The sequence below is a fragment of the Eubalaena glacialis genome, chromosome 4 (genome assembly GCF_028564815.1).
Source record: "Eubalaena glacialis isolate mEubGla1 chromosome 4, mEubGla1.1.hap2.+ XY, whole genome shotgun sequence".
In the NCBI taxonomy this organism is placed as follows: Eukaryota; Metazoa; Chordata; class Mammalia; order Artiodactyla; family Balaenidae; genus Eubalaena; species Eubalaena glacialis.
The window spans coordinates 173,193,866-173,208,574 of record NC_083719.1 but is presented as its reverse complement, the minus strand read 5'-3'; the positions used below and the strand labels follow the sequence as shown (position 1 = coordinate 173,208,574).

At 50.6% G+C, this 14,709-nt stretch overlaps 1 protein-coding gene across 1 annotated transcript in view; it reads left to right on the top strand.

Annotated features, from left to right (window-relative positions):
• Positions 1–12,590: 12,590 nt before the first annotated feature.
• The window catches only part of GATAD2A (GATA zinc finger domain containing 2A), a 103,293-nt gene continuing 101,174 nt past the window's right edge, over positions 12,591–14,709 (top strand). Inside the window, exon 1 of the mRNA XM_061190173.1 lies at positions 12,591–12,899. The gene's annotated coding sequence lies outside the window, so the exon portion shown is untranslated. The remainder of the gene's footprint in view (positions 12,900–14,709) is intronic.

Genomic DNA, 14,709 nt, shown 5'->3' with positions numbered 1-14,709 from the left:
TCGTCCTATCCCTGTTGTGTATGCAGAAAAGCTCTCTAAGATCCTTAGAAGAGGACCACTTTGTCAACATGTGTTTGTTTTGCTTTGAGTGTTGTTTCTAACCACAATTCTGAGCATCGTGTGTCTGTGCAGCTTGGAGTTCAGGCTCCATCTGCAGTTAGGCATGCTCCGCCCAGAGCGAGTGTCTGTGTGGCCCTCGGAGGATGTCCTGCTACTGCAGGGTTCTGAACACAAACGCTCCCCTAAAGGGTTAAGTACAAACTGCTCAGAAGTAACGTGAACCGGAAGTAAATCTCCCACTCTGTCATCTGTGTGTCACCAGCGGCTGCCAGTGGCCCAGCCTGCTCCTCAGCCGCCAGGGGGCGCGGATACCCCGGGCAGTGTCCCCATCAGGCAGGGCAAGCAGGCTGGGAGGGCTGGGCTGGATGTCACTAGACCCCAAGGTACCCTGGCTCTGTCCTTATCTGCAAGGATGTGGGCTGACCTTTACCTCAGGGCTCTCAGTTCCCCTCCTGTAACATGCAGGTCAGAGACGCTGATCCCCGTGGTTCTCTAGGTGTCAGGGCTGCACCATTCATTCCCTCATTTACTTGCCAAACATTTATTTGACACGTGCTGGGTGCTGGGGACACAGCAGGAACCACACCAGATAAAGTCCCTGCCCTCGGGGAGTGCACATTGTACCAGGAGCTCTATGATGGACCTCAAATAGGAGTGAGTGCTGTCCTGCCTGCGAGAGAGGAGTAGTGCACTGTAGGATGGGACAACCAGGGGACCTGGGGGGTGGGGGAGCTCTGTGACAGGACAGAGGGGAGACGTCCCTCAGCCAAGCCAGTCAGAGCTGGGCAGCTAGATGGCGCTTCCAACTTTTGCTTACATGGCCACCAAGACTGTGGGAAGGGAATGGGCAGCCCTCATGTCTGGCCACCCCAGAGAGGATGCTGGGTGGGCATCTGGGCTGCCTGTGGCATTCTGGAGGGCAGGGGCTGCCACACGTGCCCACCACCACCTCAAGCACAGCTGACACCTGGGTCATGTCCAGGAGGACGTTGATGGATGGGGAAAGTGACGGAGCCCCCTTGTCCAGGGGAAGGATCAAAGTCCCCGGGTCTCCTCAGGTTCTTCTCCTCCTACCACACTTAGGCCTACATCCCAGAAGTGAACTCGGGTGGCGGTGATGCAGACAGGGCTGAATTGAGGCAAGGGCACGGGTCAGAAGGTGACAATGACAGAGATGGGGTCACTAACCCCCTTGGATAACATGGGCTCCAACAGCAGGTGACCAAGGGCCAGATCCCTCCTGACACCACCACGAACTAACCAGAGTAGATGCCTCAGAGCTGGGTCCCCAGTCCGAGTACTGTACCCCTAACACCCTGCCCAGCAGCCACCACGATGTTTCCTGAGGCACCCCCTCCCCAGGAAAAGGGACTTAATCTCTCCAAGAAGTCCTTCCTGCCTCCAGAAAGTTCTGTCTTCTGGCGCCAACAGAAGGAAGTCCCCGCAGGATCAGGGCCACACCTGAAACCCTCATTCACAGGATCTGTTTCTCTCACAGCTTCTAGTTTTCCTGAGACCCAAAACCTTGACTTAGGGAGATTGTTTTCCAGGGATTATTTGCCCCTCCCTGGCTGTGTTCTGGAAAGGCCACAGGCCATGCCCAGGGTTGCCCTGTGGAAACACCCACATGCCTTGTCTGCAGAGTACAGGGCCAGGTGGGCTTTGCACACCGACAGACCCCATGGCAGTGTCAACTCAGTCCCCGTGATGGGACGAGGAGCCCATGGCCACATCATCTCTCTCTGGATCCTTGCAACATTCAAATTTTACCTCAGGTCTCTCACAGCCACACCCTCGGTGAGGATAATGGGTGAGTGCCGAACACATTACCCTCCCTTCCCATAATTCTCATGAAAAAGTCCAGAACCTATATCTGGCCACTCAAATAACCTCCCCACACAACACGATACATGTTTGTGATGCAGAGGATGTCGAAGGCATTTTGATCAATGCCATGTGGGCATCTAACAAGAGTTGGGGCACCCAAAGGAATCGCCAGTTCAAGGTCACAATTTGGGGCCAAGGTGGATTTTTGAAGCCGGTTAATCTCTCTCTCCCAAGTCACACCAGACTCTAGCCTTCATGTCTGACCAGTTCCTCCGAAGGCAGTAGGCTGTGGGGTTGTGTGAAGAAAATCGTTCAAAGCTGAGCTGACTCCTAGCGGGGCCCTGGCACATGGAAGATACTCTGACACTGTGGGATAGACTTATACTACAGGAGAATTGGTCATTAATCTGAAATTTAATGGGCATCCTAGGTTTTCTTTTTCTTTTTTTTTTTTTTTAATAAATTTTATTTTATTCATTTTATTTTTGGCTGAGCTGGGTCTTCATTGCTGCGCATGGGCTTTCTCTAGTGCAGCGAGCGGGGGCTACTCTTTGTTGCGGTGCACAGGCTTCTCACTGCAGTGGCTTCTCGTTGCGGAGCACGGACTCTACGCACGTGGGCTTCAGTAGTTGTGGCATGCAGGCTCAGTAGTTGTGGCTCACGGGCTCTAGAGCGCAGGCTCAGTAGTTGTGGCGCATGGGCTTAGTTGCTCCGCGGCGTGTGGGATCTTCCCAGCCCAGGGCTCAAACCTGTGTCCCCTGCATTGGCAGGTGGATTCTTTTTTTTTTTTTTTTTTTTTTTAAATTTTTATTTATTTATTTATTTATCTTTGGCTGTGTTGGGTCTTCGTTTCTGTGCGAGGGCTTTCTCTAGTTGCGGCAAGCGGGGGCCACTCTTCATCGCGGTGCGCGGGCCTCTCACTATCGCGGCCTCTCTTGTTGCGGAGCACAGGCTCCAGACACGCAGGCTCAGTAGTTGTGGCTCACGGGCTTAGTTGCTCCGCGGCATGTGGGATCTTCCCAGACCAGGGCTCGAACCCGTGTCCCCCACATTGGCAGGCGGACTCTCAACCACTGCGCCACCAGGGAAGCCCGGCAGGTGGATTCTTAACCACTGCGCCACCAGGGAAGCCCCATCCAATGTTTTCATTTGCTAAATCTGGCCACCCTGGAGGCTCAATAACATCTTTGAAGAAAAGAACACAGGCATGAAACCAGAGAGCTGGAAGATTACCGAATCCAAACAAGGAATTTTACCAGTGGGAAACAGAGCTCACGGAGCTTTGTAGCACGCTTACTTCTTCTTCCCGTTAGAATAAAATCCAGCTTCCTCCCAGGCCTGCAACATCAGCTCTCCCACTTCATCCTTGCCCACCAGCTCTCCAGTTGCTCTCTGCCCCAGGCTCGGTGCCCTCAGGGCTGTGGCATCCACTGCTCCTCTCTGCCCAGAATGCTCATCCCCAGGCTGAGTCCTTGTTAAGACTCAGTTCTCTCCTCAAACCCACCTGCTCACAAGCCGTCAACTCCTGCCCTGGCTGGAGTCCTTTCCAGTCACCGTGTCACATCCCTGGTTACTTTTCTTCATCAACATCACCAGGGGTTGAAATCACCTTGTTCACTTTGTTGTCAGTCTGTCCCTCCCCGTTCGACTTAATCACCACAGCATCCAGAACGGTCACCATGACCACAGGCCTCTGACGGCTCCAGTGGAGAACCTGGGCCCTTGCACTGAAATTCCTGCGACAGCCCCATCTCCCCCTAAGCTGCAGGCCCCTAGCTCTCAGCATCATTTGGAGCAGGAGTGAAGCTTTCCAGACCCAGGGGCACTAGTGACTCCTGCACTAGGAAGAAGATAAGTTAGTTTCCAGATCTAAGCAAAAGTAGTGATTCAGCCTTTCCTAACCCAAGACACGTAGAAATATGCCTACTCCAAGGATCCAAGGACTTTTTCCCCTCGGGCCCCAATGCAGGTGTTTCTAGGGCTTTCTATACGGAACAGCAATGTTGGGCTAAGGATGCTCTGTTCTTAGGAACATTCTAGAACAGTCCCGGTCACTGATTGAGGGTGGCAACTTGCCTCCATGGTGAGAATTGCCCACCAGAACACTTGCTTTCAGTTTAAAAGATCAGAGCATGTGCGCCATGACTCTGTGTGTGCACAAAATCAAAGTGGACCCCATGCATTTGCACATGGAATAGAACCTCTCTGGAGGGACATTTGAGAGACTGGTGATGGTGGCTGCCTGTGGGGAAGGGAACAGCAGGCCTGAGGGTCAAGGTGAGAGAGAGATGCCTCATCCCCGGCACCTTTGCCCATGGCGCTCTACCCCACAGTGCCCAGCCCTCCTTAGGGGCCCATTAAATATTTGTGGAATAAATGAATATACCAATGAATGAGGGAAGTTTTGAAAGGTTACTCATACAAAAGAACAAAATAAAATGGAAGCACTAAGTATCCTCTTTCATTCCATCCTCACCGCTCACCCTGCTACCCACACCATGCCCACCACAGGGGAGGAAGAGGGGAGAGTGATGCTGACCAGACACATTTCTATAGTTTCTATATGTCTGGGGGGATGTCTTTCTCTCCTGGCTCGCTTGTCTATGCTTCGGCAACAATCCAGGAGAAAATTCTCATAAAGAGGACCAGGGCTTCGTGAGCAGATGCGTGAGAGGCTGAGCAGCAGCGGGAAGGACGAGCCCGGTCTGGTCTGGGTGGAAGGCAAAGGCGGGGAGCCCTGATGGCTGCTTCCCCACAGACTGGCCTGGAGGCCCTAACGTGGAGGCAGGAAGCAGCTGGGCAGTGACAAGGAAACTTCCCTCACAAAGGCACACGAGTGACCCACGGGGCGCGGCCCGTGACTGCCCAGAGCTCCCTGGGGACTCCTGAATTCCACTCAAGACAGGAGACAGGATGCCGCCTGCTCTGCCACCGGGGTTTAACAACCACGAAAGTGCAGTGAGTCTCTGTGGCCTTTGAGATTCAGGCTGGCTTTGCCAAGAGACCAGCTCGGCTCTCGCCTTGATGCTGAGCTTGCTCAGTCATACCCTCTCTGCACTCTCTGCATTTGGGAAATGTTGAAGATGGACTAGCTGATTGCTTAACTTCCTCTCGGTTCTGACAGTCCTTAACACACTATTATCTAAAAGAAGAGGGGATGTGAAAGGGAGAGAGGTGTGTGGTGACTTAATACAAAATGCACAAAAATGAGGATTATAAACAGAAAATGTTAGTTAGCAACATGCTTGTGGCCCCAGCAGGTGGAAAGGCTGTATGGGAGTCGGATTTTGTTCACAATTGGAATTGAAACCTAGGCTCTGGTTTTATTTATTTGAAAACCCTGAGCCTCGACTGTCTCCCCTCCAAAATGGGGCAATGTACCTTGATCTCATAGAACCCCCCGAGAGAGGGAGATGCAGTAAGGGAGGCAGAAGCTGGCTTAGACAAGGGCAACATGCCAAGCCAGCCCCAATCAAGCCATGAACCACATTCTACTGAATGTGAGTTCACCAGGATTTTTTCTTTTTAACTAATTTTTATTGGAATACAGTTGCTTTACAATGTTGTGTTAGTTTCCGCTGTACAGCAAAGTGAATCAGTTATATGTATACATATATCCCCTCTTTTTTGGATTTCCTTCCCATTTAGGTCACCACAGAGAGTTGAGTAGAGTTCCCTGTGCTGTACAGTAGCGCCAGGATATTGATGGGTGTTCTTAGAAAAAAAGGAAACATCATGTGGTCAAGGGAGGGGGATTGTAATATAACATAACAACATGTATTATCAATATTAAAGGTTTAGCGAAATCTTCTGGTTGAAAACTTTTTTTTTTTGGCCATGCCATGCAGCACGTGGGATCTTAGTTTCCTGACCAGGGATCGAAACTGCACCCCCTGCATTGGAAGTACGGAGTCTTAACCACTGGACCACCAAGGAAGTCCTGAAAAAAAATTTTTTTAAGCAGGGAAACTCATCACAGAATCTCTACTGATATCTTGAGTCATTCTGATGCCCCGTGGAATTCAGTGTAGGAAATTTTGCACTAATCAACATAAGGTATCATTCCTGAAGAAAGCATCCCAGGAAGAAACTGTAGCGAAGGGAGGGGCAAGGAAAAGGCTTCAAACATTAAGCCAAGATTCAGTCTTTACATTTTGGTGATGGAATTCTTTTTTTTTTTTTTTCCTTCCTGATTACAAAAGCAATACAATACAGCCTCCATAAAAATTGAAGTTTTTTGTGTAGGGGTGTCACATGGTCCATGGTTTAAGAGAAATTAGTCTGATAATTTGCACATAATAGTCCAGGCATGGGTGGTAGCAATGGAAATTGAAAAGAGTAGATAGAAAATTGAGCGGGCGAATCACGACATTTAGCAACTAAGTTTGAGCTCGAAGAATGATGTTAAAACTTCCAAAGATTTAAGAGCTTTCATCCTGGAACACTGGGAAAGTGACATTGGTGCAAGAAAAAGAAAGAAAGAAAGAAAGAAAATGACAAAGAGCAGCTAGTTTAAAGAATGGGAGATGGGTCAAAGAGAGAGCTACCAAATTTGGTCCGATATTTGGTCAGGTTTGAGTCACATCTTCGTGGAACCATCTGGAGGCAAAGGAGACCCTGGATCGGAACTCTGGCAGACTGGAAATACAGATCTTAGAGTTCTTATATAGTCCCACTCCACAAAGGGATTTACTCTCTGATGACACATAGAGGGCAAAGAGTGGCAAGAGATGAGCAGCCTGGCAGAATTTCCAGGTAGAAGTTGCACAGAGACTGAACAGGAGACCAGAAAAGTCAAGTTCCCCGGAAGCCAATGGAAGATATTTCAAGGAGGAGGGAGTGTCCTCTAGATGCTAGAGGTTAGAGAAAATACACACCAAGAGTTCCTGGAATGGGAATCGTTAAGTTCTCAGAGAGAACTTAAGTTGAGAGAGAGATTTTAGTGGCAGGATTAGACACCAGCCTGACGAGGAGGAGAGAATGGTGAGGGAATGAAAGCAGTGGGCTGTGACCACAGGCATGACACACATGCCACTTGGAGTCACTTAAGTCCCTGGGCACAGGGCCGTTGTCTCAAGGCAGAGAAAGATGGAGGGAAGGATATGAAATGCAGCAGGATGAAAGCCCTGACCTGGGTTTTAGGCTCAGGTGTAAATGCATGTCTGGGATGCTAAAGGCCTTCAGATCCAACAGAATCTCAAGGTGAATTCTCTGAAGGCAGCAGTAAGTCTGAGTTCAGCTCCTCCTTTCCGCATACAGAGTATCTAAGATGAACTCTCTCCTATTCAGAAATGCTTTCCTTCCTGGTTGGGGAAGTCACCGTTTTGATTTAGAAGTCTTCTAGGCTGTAGGCATGTAGGTATAGATAACACTTTTTGTCTCAGAAAAGGGTTATCACTAATTTCACTTAATTGTGTCAGTACAAACTGGGTAAGATTTGTTACTAGAGTCCAGCTTTTTGACCTAGAGATCTATAAAAAAAATCTGGCTGAAAGGACTCCTGAACTCCATCTGGACTCGATTCTAGATTTTCTAGCCAACCAACACCAATAAAGCTACACCCTGCTCCCCACCCCTGGATAATTCAGGTGCTATATGAGGACATATAGGCCAACCTCCTGATTTGGTGGTGTCTTATTTCTCTCTGGAAACAGGCACTGACTTTTTTTTTTTTAATTGAAGTATAGTTGATTTACAATGTTGTGTTAGTTTCAGGTATACAGCAAAGTGATCAAAGTGATTCAGTCATACATACGTATATATCAATTTTTTTTCAGATTCTTTTCCCTTAAAGGTTATTACTATATATTTTTTTTTTTAAAAAAATATTTATTTATTTATTTACTTGGCTGCACTGGGTCTTAGTTGCGGCATGTGGGATGTTTAGTTGTGGCATGTGGGATCTAGTTCCCTGGCCAGGGATTGAACCCGGGCCCTGTGCATTGGGAGTGGAGTCTTAGCCACTGGACTGCCAGGGAAGTCCCCACAAAATATTGAGTATAGTTCCCTGTGCTATACAGTAAGTCCTTGTTATTTATCTATTTTATATATAGTAGTGTTAAATTAGGAGTTTGGGATTAACATACTCCTAATTTATCCTAAACTCCTAATTTATCCGTCCCCCCAGGCACTGACTTTTTACCACCTTTTCCCTGGGAGAACCAATGCTGATTCCAATGGACCTGACAAAGGATGCAAATTTCAGTAGACTAGCAATTCACATATGTGAACTTCATAGTGCTTGTCAAACCGAAATGAATTAGGCAGTCCAAGAATCTTAGGAGGCAATGATGGAGGGGCACTTTACTGTTCGTACCTGAACTTCAACTATCATTGAGTGACACTAGTGGACTTTAATATTTGTGCTTAGTATCCTTTCCACTGGTATTAACAAGCTGTCATTCTTCATTGTCAGTGGGCACTCTTCCTTGTCCAAAGCCAAAACACCAAGGGAATGTCTCTGCAGGCTAGCACCCACCAGGTCATCATTTTTCTAACTACTGTTGAGGCCCTGCCTTCCTTGCTGCCTGTGCATTCACCTGGCTCAGTTCCCATTTCCCTATTTGGATGTGAATGTCACTTAGCCAGTTTGCCCACATGATTTCCCAGACCCAGGAAGGGACATGCCTTGATGCAGAAAGATGCAATCGCTGCTACCACCATGGAAAGGAAAGCCCATCCTTGGAATGGGTCACGTGCTCTTCTTTCCTTTTGTTTCTTTCTTTCTTTCTTTCTTTTTTTTATGTCAGAAGCTGTGCTCCTGTCATCCATTTTGGTGGGGCATTTCACTTTCTCTGACAAATGCCCATTTGCCTTTGATTCTTCAAGGATACAATTTTCCAGCCAAATGGGACTTTTGTTTATGCTTAGGATTCCAGACTTCATGGACATCGCTTAATCCAACATCTCTGCCTCCAGGCAATGCTTTTTTCCAGAGAATCAGGGAAATTCTGTGCATTCTTAAAATAAAAAGTGAGATCTAATTATAGGTCCTGACATTTCCAGGGATCAGTCTGGAAATTACATAGAGTAGCTCTGAAATAACCTCACTTCATTTGCAATTTCCCTTTGATAAAGTTAATTTAGGCGGCCTTGACCCTGGTCAGGGACCCCACTTGCCCTTTGCTCTTGAGTTTGGGGACTCTATTAGAGCTGTATCCAGAACCTTCTCCCAGCTTGCCTGAGAGAGACATAAGGCTCAGGGAATTTTGGGTTCTTACATGACTCTGCTCTGCATGACTCAAGGGCACAGGTCTCCTTCCTTCTCATCTTTCCTGCACAGAGGCCAAAAGTGAGATGAAGACAATGCAAGTTTAGGATGCAGCCATAAAGTAGCAGTAGGATGTGAACAAGTCACAGTTGCCCTCTGGGCCCCTCAGTTTCTCATGTATAAAATGAAGGGGTTGGACAACGAGCTGCTCTTTGATCCCAGTTCAATTCAGAACTATAAAAGCACTGAGGGATTACTTAAACGAATAAGGCTGGATTCTTGCTCTCAGAAAGCAACCTAGTTAGTGACTGGAATGAAACAAAAAACTCCTGAGTCCTACTGTGTACCAGGTACCATGCAAGGCACTTTGAGCTCACAATCCTCAGTGCAACCTTTAGAGACTGGTGTTCTCACTCCTGATATGGCTAAGGAAAGTAACTAGCCTCGCTAGGGAGTGGCAGGCACGTGTTTGACCCCAGTTCTGCCGCTCACCAAAAGTCCAAGGGTTTATTGTCCACCCAGACTGCCTCAGACACTTGCAGGATGTGGTAAGTGCTACAACAGAGGTACAAACAAGGCACTCTGGGAACACAGTGTCTTTATGTTTCCAGTGGCTTCCTTCCCTAGCCAAGGACTCCGTGAGCCTTGCCACTTGGGTCCGGGCTGAGCTCACTCAGGGAGTCAGGCCCCACAGGGCTCTCTGCCAACCTCCCATCACTCTGACTCTCAGAATTTATTTTTTACTTTTCTTCCAGAAATGTCAGCCCACTTGTAACAATAACAATAATCCTTTCTACACGGGAACACCGCTTCAAGGTTTATGAAGCACCATCACATCCATTACCTCAATTTTTTTTTTAAATAAATTTATTTATTTATTTATTTATATTTTTGGCTGTGTCGGGTCTTCATTGCTGCACACGGGTTTTCTCTAGTTGCGGCAAATGGGGGCTACTCTTCGTCGTGGTGCACGGGCTTCTCATCGCGGTGGCTTCTCTTGTTGTGGAGCATGGGCTCTAGGCGCGTGGGCTTCAGTAGCTGTGGCATGCGGGCTCAGTAGTTGTGGCTCGCGGGCTCTAGAGCGCAGGCTCAGTAGTTGTGGCGCACAGGCTTAGTTGCTCCGTGGCATGGGGGATCTTCCTGGACCAGGGCTCTAACCCGTGTCCCCTGCATTGGCAGGCGGGTTCTTACCCACTGCACCACCAGGGAAGCCCACAAACATTATTTCATTTAATCACTTCCTCCTCTACATTCCTACAACATATTCTGGGTATCTCTTTAGTATAACAGTCTGCCTTGTCTAATAGGCCTATTTCCCTTTATTGTGTTCATCTTGGTTCACAAGTTCCATCCTATAATTCTGGTATCTCAGCATCTTGCACACTTCTGTGCACAAAGTGGGGGGAGATAAAAGTTTGCCATATTGAATCCTCAGAGTGTTGTGGCTCTTTCTCATTGCTGCCTTCTTCACCCCTTCAATTCAATGGATGTCTGGTTGCCTGTGAAGGGTATAACTGGGTTCTTCGGGGGTCAATCATGGGAGGAGTTCAGACCAGCTGGGGGAAGACAGAGGTGAAGGCCTCCGATGCCTGGTAGGTCATGGTGGATGCTACAGCAGAGTTTGGTGACTACTTAGTTTTGTCTCGGGACAGGTGGCTAGCAGGACTGCTTCTTGGAAGGGCCCCACTCAGAGAAGAAAAGTGGGACTGAAGAGCCCGACAGGGGACAGAATTAGGAAGGGCCACGGATTTGACCCTTGGGAAAGAGTGGACAGATGCTTGGAAAAATTCTCCTCAAAACAAACAAACAAACAAAAAACAAAAACAAGGAAGGAGAGCTAAATGGGTAAATTTCTGGGGCACAGGAGTCAAATGGTTGCCGTTCTTAAGAAAAGAGGAACTCTTTCTGCAACACTCAAACACTGTGTAGAAAAAGTGCAGGGAGCTTAACTCCCTGGCAGTTCTTGACTAAGAAGGGTGAGGGGCCATCAGTTTCCTGCAATTCCTCTCTGGAGAGAGGAGAGGTGCTTTAAGTCCCAAATTTCTCCTCTGGTTGGAGGAGGGACATGCAACTTGGAAATTTCCCAAGTTATCTTTAGAAATGAAGGCTAGGGCTTCCCTGGTGGCGCAGTGGTTAAGAATTCGCCTGCCAATGCAGGGACACGGGTTGGAGCCCTGGTGGGGGAAGATGCCACATGCCGCGGAGCAACTAAGCCCGCACGCCACAACTACTGAGCCTGCGCTCTAGAGCCCGTGAGCCACAACTACTGAGTCTGTGAAGCCCGAGCTCCTAGAGCCCGTGCTCTGCAACAAGAGAAGCCACCGCAGTGAGAAGCCCGTGCACCGAAACGAAGAATAGCCCCCGCTCGCTGCAACTAGAGAAAGCCCACGCAGCGAGGAAGACCCAACGCGGCCAAAACGTAAATAAATAAAAATTAAAAAAAAAAAAAGAAATATAGGCCGGGGTCATGCAGCCCCCACTGCCCCTCAGATCAGGGAGGAAGAAGGCCAGTGGCTCCCACTAGCGCTCAGAAAACAGGCAGGGTATGTTCTCCAAATACTCTCCAGGAAAGGCAGTGGACCCTGAGCTCCCCAAATTCTCCTTAGTAAAGCGGACAGGGGGCAGAATCCCGTCAAGTCTTCTTTGAACAGAGAGCGGCGGGGGAGGGGGGGGGGTGTCCCGAATGTACAAAATCATTCTTTCCCTGGCAATTCTCAGAAAAGTGGGCAGGGCAAGAATAGCTAAAACTCTTCTCAGAAGAAGGGTCGGGGCAAGATTCCTCAACGTTTTCCTTAGAACGGGGGCTGGAGACAAGAAACCCAAGATTCTTCTCAGAAGAGAGTCGAACCCGTGACTCTAGTCAGAAGAGAGGCCAGGGCCAACGAAACCCTTCGGAAACAAGGCCGCGCCACAACTCGCCCAGTGTCCTTAGAGCGCGCCTCATGCGGCCCCGCCCACTGCCCGGCGTAACCGCCCCACGCCCGCCGGGCCCAGGCCACCTCCGGTGCATTGTGGGTGGGGCGCCCCTGCTGAGCACTGCGGGGAACCCCCTGCCCATCCAGTTGTTGGCCGCCGGGCGGCCCGGTGTAACCCCCCGCCAGTGTCCGAGCGAGCCGGCCACGGATTGACGCCTCCTCATGCCCCACCCCTCGCGGTGTTCCTGCCCTGAAGCTAAAGCCCCGCCCCTGCAGCACCCTGACTGGACCTGAGGCCCGCTACACTATCCCATTGGCAGGCCGCCTGTCAGTCACCTCGTCCCGCCTCCTTGGGCCCGCCCAGGCCCCCAGCGCGATCCCGAGGGCCAGCCGGCCAGCGCGCTCATTGGCCGCCGGGTGCTGTCCGTCATGAGTCTGGCCACGCCCTCTTCGGGGCGCGGATCCCGGGTACCCTGGCTGGACCTCATTGGCCTGCGGCGCCGCCACTCAGTGAGACGCGCCTCAACCCGGAAGTGTGCGAGGCGAAATCTGCCTAGCAACCGGGGAAGCCGGGCTGCGAAGCGGGCAATTTCAGTGTGAGACGGAGCGGCGAGACCGAGCGGCGGCTTCGAGCGCTGTGCGGCGGCTCCTCCCGCCCGGGGTCAGCGCCCCGGCGCGCGCACGCGCACCCCCGCCGCCCGAACGCGCTCCGCGCCACCCGCTCAGTCCGTCCGTCGACCGTCCGTCGTCCTGTCGCCGCGTCTCCGCCGCCGCGGGCGCCACCTGAGGGAGCTGCCGCCGCGGGACCCGAGCGGACTGGATACGACCCTGCCACCCGAGGCCGCCCGGGGCCCAGCAGCCGCCCGCAGAGGCGCCGAGCAACTTCGGTGAGTGAGGGGCGGGCGCCGTTGGTGGCGGGTCCCCGGCTTCCGGTGCCCCGGGCTTTTCTGGGGCTTCCGCTTCTCTGAGGGGGCCACTTCCATGCGTGGACCCCCTTGTCTGAGGAGACCCGCTTCCCTAAGGGACCCCGCCTTTCTGATAGGAGCCTCCCTTCCCTGAGGGTGCCCCATCTCTTTGAGGGACCGCCTGCCTCCCTGAGGGGCGCCTTCTCCGAGGGCCCCCGCCTCTTTGAGACTACCCCTCCCAACTTCTCTAAGGGGACCCCTGCTTCTCCGAGGGGTTGCTTTTTGCGGGACCCCCTGCGTTTCTGGGACCCCCCCGTCTTCCCTGAGGGACCCCCACTTCTCTCAGGGAGACATCCCTGTTTCTAGGGCACCTTTCCCCTCACTTCTCTGGGGAACCCCCACCTCTGCGAGGAGATCCCTGCTTCTCTGAGCTGTTGTCCCACTGTTCTGTGTTCCTTTTTGGCCCTTGCCTTTTTAAGGTGTCCCCCACTTTTCACAGGTCTCCTTTCCTCCTACCTTTTTGCGTTGCTCTCCCTGCTTTTCTGTCCCCACTTCTTTGGGTGACCTCCTCCTTTTCCCAAGTGTCCCCCAACTAATCTGAGGTGTTCCTGCTTCTGTCAGGATCCTTGTTGGCGGTGTTCCCCACTTTTCTGATTTGACCCCACTTTTGATGGGACCCGCTACTTTTTGATGAGTACCTCCATTTTACTGAGGGGGCCCACTACTCTGAAATGCCCATACGTCTGACTGGATCCTTATTTACTTGAGGAAATGTTCCCCACTTTTCCAAAAAAGTTTTCGTTCTGGGGGGGACTCCTACTAATCTGTGGATGCTGCAGTGTTTGGAGGGGTCCCTGGCTTCTCCAGAGGTTCTCCCCCTAATATGAGATGTCCCACTGCTATTAGGCTCCTCACATCTCTGAAATGTGCCTGCACTCTTTCAAGATACGTCCTCTCTGATGGAGGACACAGTGGATTTCTTCATTTCTTTAAAGGGTCCCCCTGAATCCCCAGGGGTTCCCCTTCCACCTGCCTGAGGATATTCCCCCTTTCCTGAGGTTTCCCTCCTGATTTGCTAAGGGAGAAACTCTTCCCCCATTTTTCCTTTGAGCCCTCAACTTCAGGGTTCCCGTATTTCTGTTTGTGGTACCCACTTCTCTCTATTCTGCAAGGAGAGATCAGAAATATACTCCTCCCATCTTCAGTCTTCTTTCTTGCCATATTAGGGGTATTCTCTGAACTTTTACCTCAGCTTCCAGGGATCTGGAGGAATTTGTGGTTGGAAGGGAAATTGGGAGACAGGCAAAAAAATGCTGTTTTCTCTCATCCTTTAAGACCTGCTAGATTTGGGGGAGCAGGAGCTGTTGTCAAAGGACAGTCTTGGTTACTCTGTTTTTGAGTCATGGGGCCACCACAGTGTTGTCAGGCCAGTGTAGCAGGAGGGACAGGGCTGGAGCATTGTACCTCATTATCACACTTTCAAGTTGTGGGACTGACCCACTTCCTGTCCCATCCCTCAGTCCTCCCTCTGCATAGTATAACTCACCCCCCCCCCAAAAAAAAAAAAAAAAAGGAGAAGAAAAACGCTCTTTCAGGTCTTCCAGCTGTGTTTTCTCTCCCTAGGCCCTCTGATTTACCCCTTGATCTCCAGTGGATCCTCAGTTTGTGGGCCACTCGGGTTTGAAAGGCAGAGCAACAAGCAGGAAATGGGTCACCTTAGACCCAGGAAGGGTGGAAGGGAGGCAAGGAACAGGGGATTTGAATTCATTTCTCTAAGTTTTAGGTGACTTCA